Source organism: Zingiber officinale, chromosome 9B (assembly GCF_018446385.1).
Source record: "Zingiber officinale cultivar Zhangliang chromosome 9B, Zo_v1.1, whole genome shotgun sequence".
Lineage (NCBI taxonomy): Eukaryota > Viridiplantae > Streptophyta > Magnoliopsida > Zingiberales > Zingiberaceae > Zingiber > Zingiber officinale.
In genome coordinates, this window is record NC_056003.1 from 35942654 (window position 1) to 35950076 (window position 7423).

Here is a 7423-nt window from a genome sequence, read left to right on the forward strand (position 1 = left end):
TTTATTCGTTAAATAAATAGTCCTGATGAGTTGGGAGATATATTATTTATATGGTGTGTTGTTGATTATAGAAGAAATATATGTCCTAATTATTTAGGCTGATGATGTCCCCTTGAAGAGTTCATAAGGATTATCATGTAAACCCTGCAGGTGGAATTGGTCCAGCATGATAATAAAATTGAGTGATACTACTCTTGGAATCAGTGTTAGTTAGAGCCCTAGAGCCAATCATATTGATCCGGCGGTAAGAAGGGAGGGCCCACCCTCCGAAGGGTCCCAGCCTAAGGAAGGATGGAGGGCTGGCCCAGCGAATAATGGTCCGAGCGGAGCTATAGATAACTCATCCACGGGCTTGGGTTTCCAACGCCAAGGCAGGAAGATCGAAGGGCCGAGCGGAAGTCCGCTCGGCTGGGACCGAAGGGCCGATCGGGTGGTCCGTTCGGCCAGGATAGAGGCGAGGGTACAAAGGTGGCCGAGCGGCCTATGCGCTCGGCACGGGTTATGGGATATCAGCAGAAGCATGTCTGATGATTAGGCCGTACACGAGATCACACGATGGAGGATCTTGCCGTCACATCAGGGGAAGGTTGCTACAGTAGTAGTATGGCCTCATGGATGTCTTCCTGACAGATCCATATCTGGGCATGGCCCTTCTGACAGACCCATACCTGGGCATGGTCGAAGGCAGGTGGTTGCTTTGACTGGTGCGCCTAGGCTTCTTCGAGAGGTCTATATAAGGCCTCCATTTCTTCATCGGAGGTACGAGGGTCTCTTACTTAAAAGCCACTTCTTTGCTATTTCCTCGCCTGACTTGAGCGTCGGAGGGCCGTCGCCGGGACACCCCTCCCGGCTCGGTTTTGCTGCAGGTTCGCCGGAGCGCTCGAGGATTCAGCAGGGAGCGCCACGTGCCCAGTGTCCGTTGACTCCTGGTTTGGACAGGATCAAATTGGCGCCGTCTGTGGGAACGCTCCTGCATCCGACTGGAAACAATGGACAAAGCTGGACGACAACATACGGTGGCGCTTTCGACGGAAGAACTCGAAGCTCTGGTCGAGATAAGGGCCGCCAAACTTGTGGAACAAAAACAGAAAGCAGCAGCCGAGCGGCCTGAGCAACAAGCAACATCTGCGTCAGGTGGCCGAGCGGAAGCACCTCCAGCCACCGTCGCATTCCATCGAGCCTTGTTTCGCACCCGAGCCGTACCAACTAGAGATAGGGGATCATCTTCGGACGAGATGCCAAGGCGGGATGCAGAAAAGGGAAAGCTCCCCGGCGGACTCATCTCCGAGCGGATCAATCGCCAATTCTCGAGGCTATTCTACGAGACCCTCTACCCAAGCACTACGTGCCTCCGACGATCGGCGAGTACAACGGAACAACGGACCCGGATGATCATCTGGGTAAGTTTGATAACACAGCTACACTCCATCAATATACAGATGGAGTAAAGTGCCGCGTCTTCCTTACAACTCTCTCGGGATCGGCTCAACGGTGGTTTCGGAGGTTGCCGGACGGATCCATCACTAGCTTCAAGGACTTCCGAACGGCCTTCCTCCACCACTTCGCTAGCAGTCGGCGTTATCAGAAGACAAGTGTCAGCTTGTTTGCCATCAAGCAAGAGTCGAAAGAATCGCTTCGAGCTTACATCCAGCGATTCAACCAAGTGGCGATGGATATCCCAACGGCCACATCGGAGACGATGATGAACGCCTTCACACAAGGCCTTGTAGATGGGGACTTCTTTCGGTCGCTCATCCGAAAGCCGCCCCGAGATTATGATCACATGCTGCATCGGGCCAACGAATACATAAATGTGGAAGAAGCGCAAGCCGCTCGGAAAAAGGAAACTCCAACCGAGCGCACACCTGTTCAGATCGAGCGGAAACAGCACGCCGCTCAGCAGCCACCCAGAGGACCGAGGGCCGAAGCAATTCGATCCCCCCACGCCAGATCGCACGTACAAGAAGTGGCTGCCGCTCGACCCAAGCCAAAGAAGAGGTGGACCCCTATGTTCTGCTCCTTCCACCAGTCAGATACGCACAACACGAGGGATTGTCGAAGTCTTCCCTTCGTGGCTAATCCCGTTCCCAGGAAAGCCGAACGACGGTCTCCTCCCATCGACAGGAGACAAAGGACCCGTGAAGCCGACCGGACCCGCACCGAAAGTCGACATCAACAGACACCCGATCGGCACCGATCTCCCAGACAGGAGAATCGCCGGGCGTCCAGAGAACGGTCACGACCGTCCACTCGGGAAGAGGAAAACAGGAGCAATACTGCCCGGGGCGAGATCAACGTCATTGCTGGCGGGCCAACCGGAGGAGACTCCAACCGGGCCAGAAAGGCGGGCGTTCGGCAGCTGCAGATCCACGCGGTCGGCTGTAGCCACTTTCGGGCCCGGAGACTTAGAAGGAGTAGAAGTGCCCCATGACGACGCGTTGCTCATTAAAGCGGTAATAGCAAATTACACCGTTCACCGCATATTTGTTGACACAGGGAGCTCGGTCAACATCATATTCAAGAAGGCGTTCGATCAGCTGCAAATTGATCGAGCCGAGTCACGCCCATGACGACCCCGCCTACGGTTTACGGCAACGGTTCACCCCGACAGTCCGGCCACCTGAGAAGAGCCAGAGGACCAGACAATAAACTTCATGGTGGTCGACTCTTCATCATCCTACAACGTCATTTTGGGCGCTCGGCGAATTCCGAGCGGTTGTCTCAACCTTCCACCAAAAGATAAAGTTCCCGTGGAGGACAAAGTGGGAGAAGTGCGTGGGGATCAGCTAGCAGCTCGGCGGTGCTATATAGAGATGATCCGAGCTGAATCCGCTCGGAAGGCGCCCCGAATCGAGGTACACGCCATAACCGAGAAACCTCCTGCTTTGATTTATGATGAAAAGGAGGAAGTTCAGATCCATCTGACCCGATCGGAGGCCACGACTTTTATCGCTTCTGATCTGGAGGAGGAGCAGAAGGAGGAACTGGTCCAATGCCTCCAACGAAATCATGATGTCTTCGTCTGGTCGACACATGAGTTGCCCGGAATTTCACCGAGCCTGACGCAGCATGAGTTGCATGTCCGACCGGACGCTCGGCCAGTGAAGCAGAGAAAAAGAGATTTCAGTGTCGAGCAGAATGCCATAATCCGGGCGGAAGTAGAAAAGCTTCTGGAGGCCGGCCACATACGCGAGGTGCAGTTCCCAAGCTGGCTGGCCAACGTGGTATTGGTCTCCAAGCCGGGCGGCAAGTGGAGGGTCTGCATCGACTTTCGGGACTTAAACAAAGCATGCCCCAAAGATTTTTATCCCTTGCCCCGGATAGATCAGCTGGTGGACTCTACGGCCGGTTGTGAATTGATTTGCATGCTCGACGCATACCAAGGCTATCATCAGGTGCCGCTCGCCCGGGAAGATCAAGAAAAGGTTAGCTTTGTGACTGCCGACGGCACGTATTGTTACAATGTGATGCTGTTCAGATTGAAGAATGTCGGGGCCACCTATCAACGCTTGATGAACAGAGTGTTCAAGGAGCAGATCGGGCGTAATCTGGAAGTCTATGTGGACGACATTCTTATCAAATCCGTCCGAGCGACCGATCTTGTCAAGGATATGGAAGAAACCTTCCGAACGCTGCGCAAATATGGAGTCAAGCTAAATCCCCAGAAGTGCCTGTTCGGAGCAAAAGGAGGGCGTTTCTTGGGGTACATAGTGACCGAGCGGGGAATCGAAGCAAATCCCAGCAAAGTGAAAGCCCTGCAGGACATGCCACCCCCAAGAAATACAAGAGAAGTGCAGAGGTTGACCGGTCGGATAACTGCTTTGTCCAGATTCATCTCCAAAACCGCCGACCGGAGCCTTCCATTCTTCAAGATCCTGCGCAAAGCTACTAAGTTCCAGTGGGATGAAGAATGTGACCAAGCGTTCGAGGAATTGAAGACGTATCTTAATTCTCTGTCAGTGTTAGCCAAGCCAATCGGGGGTGAGTCACTTTATATTTATTTGTCATCGACTGAGCATGCTGTAGGCTCAGCACTTGTGAGGGCAAGCGGTGAAGAGCAGCCGGTGTATTTTCTAAGCCACATTTTAAAAGATGCTGAATCTCGTTACACCGGGCTCGAGAAGTTGGCCTTTGCTTTGGTTCTAGCCGCTCGGTGCCTTCGACCGTATTTCTTGGCGCACAACATCATTGTCCGGACAAACAGTCCACTCGGAAGAGTACTGTTGAATCCAGAAGCGTCCGGACGGCTCATCAAGTGGACGACAGAATTGAGTGAATTTGACATCCAATATCAGCCCCGCTCGGCGATCAAAGACCAATCCTTGGCTGATTTTGTGACCGAAGTGCAAAGGCCAGAGCCGGAAGCTACGTGGAGAATATATGTGGATGGGTCCTCCACTCGGCTCGGAAGTGGGATTGGAATATTGCTGCTCTCACCTCAAGAAGAGAAGATGCACCTATCCGTCCGGCTGGATTACAAAGCTACCAACAACGAAGCAGAGTATGAGGCCCTCATAGCCGGATTGCAGGCCGCATGTCGGTCGGGTGACTCTCTATTCGGATTCACAGTTGGCTCAACAACTTTCTCGCACCTTTGAAATCAATAGTGCTCGGCTTAAACTCTACGTTGAGGCCTTTGAAAACTCAAAGCCACTTTCCGAGAGGTTCTTATACTGAAGATCCCCGAACGGAGAACCAGGCAGCAACGAGCTAGCTGGACTCGCGAGTTCAATAACACCAATAGCCATTCAGCAACCAATTGAAAAGTATTGCTGGTGGCGCACGTCGATCGGATGCAAGGCCTCACGTTTCCAAGCGATCGGAGGACACCTATTATAGAATTTCTCCGTTCGGCACCACACCCTCGATGAATATGCAACCCGCTCTCGGAAGAATAGCCGGTTTACACTCATCGAGATCGCTTTACAAGAAAGCTTTCGCCTGCTGAAATGTAAGCTCGGAGGACTCACCACATCCTCCGTGAGGTACATCAAGGATCATGCGGGGTCATCCGGGCGGACGTCAAGAAGATCATCTTGGCGGATACTTTTGGCCAACTTTACAAACAGATGCCGCTCTGACAGTATCTACGCCTTTCATGCCAAAAGTATCACAACTTCTCCCACCGACCGGTCGAAGAAATGAAGGCGTCAACGGTTCATGCCCGTTCGACCAATGGGGAATGGATATTGTCGGTCCATTTCCAATGGCGGCCGGGCAGAGGAAATTTTTACTAGTGGCGGTAGACTACTTCTCCAAGTGGGTGGAGGCCGAGCCGCTAGCAAAGATCACTGAGCAAATGGTTAAAAAATTCATCTGGCAACACATCATTTGTCGGTTCGGCATCCCTCGCCGACTAGTGTCCAACAACGGGCGGCAGTTCACAGGGAAGATGTTAGAGGATTGGTGCAAGAGCTACGGCATTGAGCAACATTTCACATCCGTGGCCTATCCTCAAAGCAACGGTCAAGCTGAAGTGGCCAACCGGGAAATTCTCCGTATTCTGCGCACTCGGCTCGATCATTTAGGAGGAAGTTGGCCGGACGAAGTGCCGAGCGTCTTGTGGGTCATCCGAACGACGCCAAAAGAAGGGACAGGAGTCACACCGTTCCATTTGGTATATGGCGGTGAGGCCGTCATTCCGGTCGAAGTCGGCGTTGAGTCAGCCCGGATCCAGAGCTACGATGATGACAACGCCGAAAGGAGAAACATGGAGCTGGATTTGGTAGAAGAGGAGAGGGCAAAGGCATCCGTTCGGCTGATGGCGTACCGTCAACGAATGAAGAAAAACTATAATCGGCGCGTCATTCCCCGATCATTCCAGGTCGGCGACCTTGTCTGGAAGAAAGTCAAGCCGGTCGGCGACGTCGGCAAACTTGAAGCTCCGTGGGCAGGTCCCTTCAAAATCATCGAGAAGCTCCGCTCGGGTGCGTATTATCTGGAAGATGAGGAAGGTCGCCAGCTAGATAGGCCGTGGAGCGCGAACCACCTCCAGCCTTACCGGGCAGGGTGTAAGGTGTGCCTATGTAAATCATCTTGTGTACTTTTTTCGACTGAATACTTAAATTGCAGAAATGAAAAATCAAGAGAACAAATAAGACATCGCCAACAAGAGAACGAAGGCCCCGAGCCGCTCGGCCGGAGGTAAGTGGGTCAAGCCAAGCGCTCGAAAATTGAAGGCCCCGTACCATTCGGACGGAGGTAAATTATCCGAGCCAAAATGCTAGACGCAGCAGACCCTGAGCCGTTTGGCCAGGAGTACGTTCTCCGAGCTGGGTGGAAGGGGCATATGGATTATCCGAGCTAGGCGCCCGAATAGCGAAGGCCCCCCCAGCCGATTATATTCGCAAGCAAATGACCCGTGCTGTTCGGCCGGGCACAAAGACTGTCCAAACGCGAGATAAGTTATGAAGGCCAAGGTCGCTCGACCTGGTAAGGAGTTAGCCTTCAAGGCCGTCTAGCCCAGACGTTAAACCGTAGAGCCGCGCCAACCGACTATAAAATTCGAGCGGAAAACCGACGAGCACCGTCGTTAAAGATCGAGAGCCGCGCCGATCAGCTATAAACATCCGCGCCGACGAGCACCGTCGTTAAAGATCGAGAGCCGCGCCGATCGGCTATAAACATCCGCGCCGACGAGCACCGCCGTTAAAGATCGAGAGCCGCGCCGATCGGTTTTAAACATCCGCGCCGACGAGCACCGTCGTTAAAGATCGAGAGCCGCGCCGATCGGCTATAAACATCCGCGCCGACGAGCACCGCCGTTAAAGATCGAGAGCCGCGCCGATCGGCTATAAACATCCGCGCCGACGAGCACCGTCGGTAAAGATCGAGCCGCGCCGATTGGCTATAAACATCCGCGCCGACGAGCACCGCCGTTAAAGATCGAGCCGCGCCGATCGGCTATAAACATCCGCGCCGACGAGCACCGTCGTTAAAGATCAAGAGCCGCGCCGATCGGCTATAAACATCCGCGCCGACGAGCACCGTCGTTAAAGATCGAGAGCCGCGCCGATCGGCTATAAACATCCGCGCCGACGAGCACCGTCGTTAAAGATCGAGAGCCGCGCCGATCGGCTATAAACATCCGCGCCGACGAGCACCGTCGTTAAAGATCGAGAGCCGCGCCGATCGGCTATAAACATCCGCGCCGACGAGCACCGTCGTTAAAGATCGAGAGCCGCGCCGACGAGCACCATCGTTAAAGATCGAGAGCCGCGCCGATCGGCTATAAACATCCGCGCCGATGAGCACCGTCGTTAAAGATCGAGAGCCGCGCCGATCGGCTATAAACATCCGCGCCGACGAGCATCGTCGTTAAAGATCGAGAGCCGCGTCGACGAGCACCGTCGTTAAAAATCAAGTCGGACCGGCGACTATAAATACCCCGAACAGACGAACGAATATCAGAGTAAGAAACCGC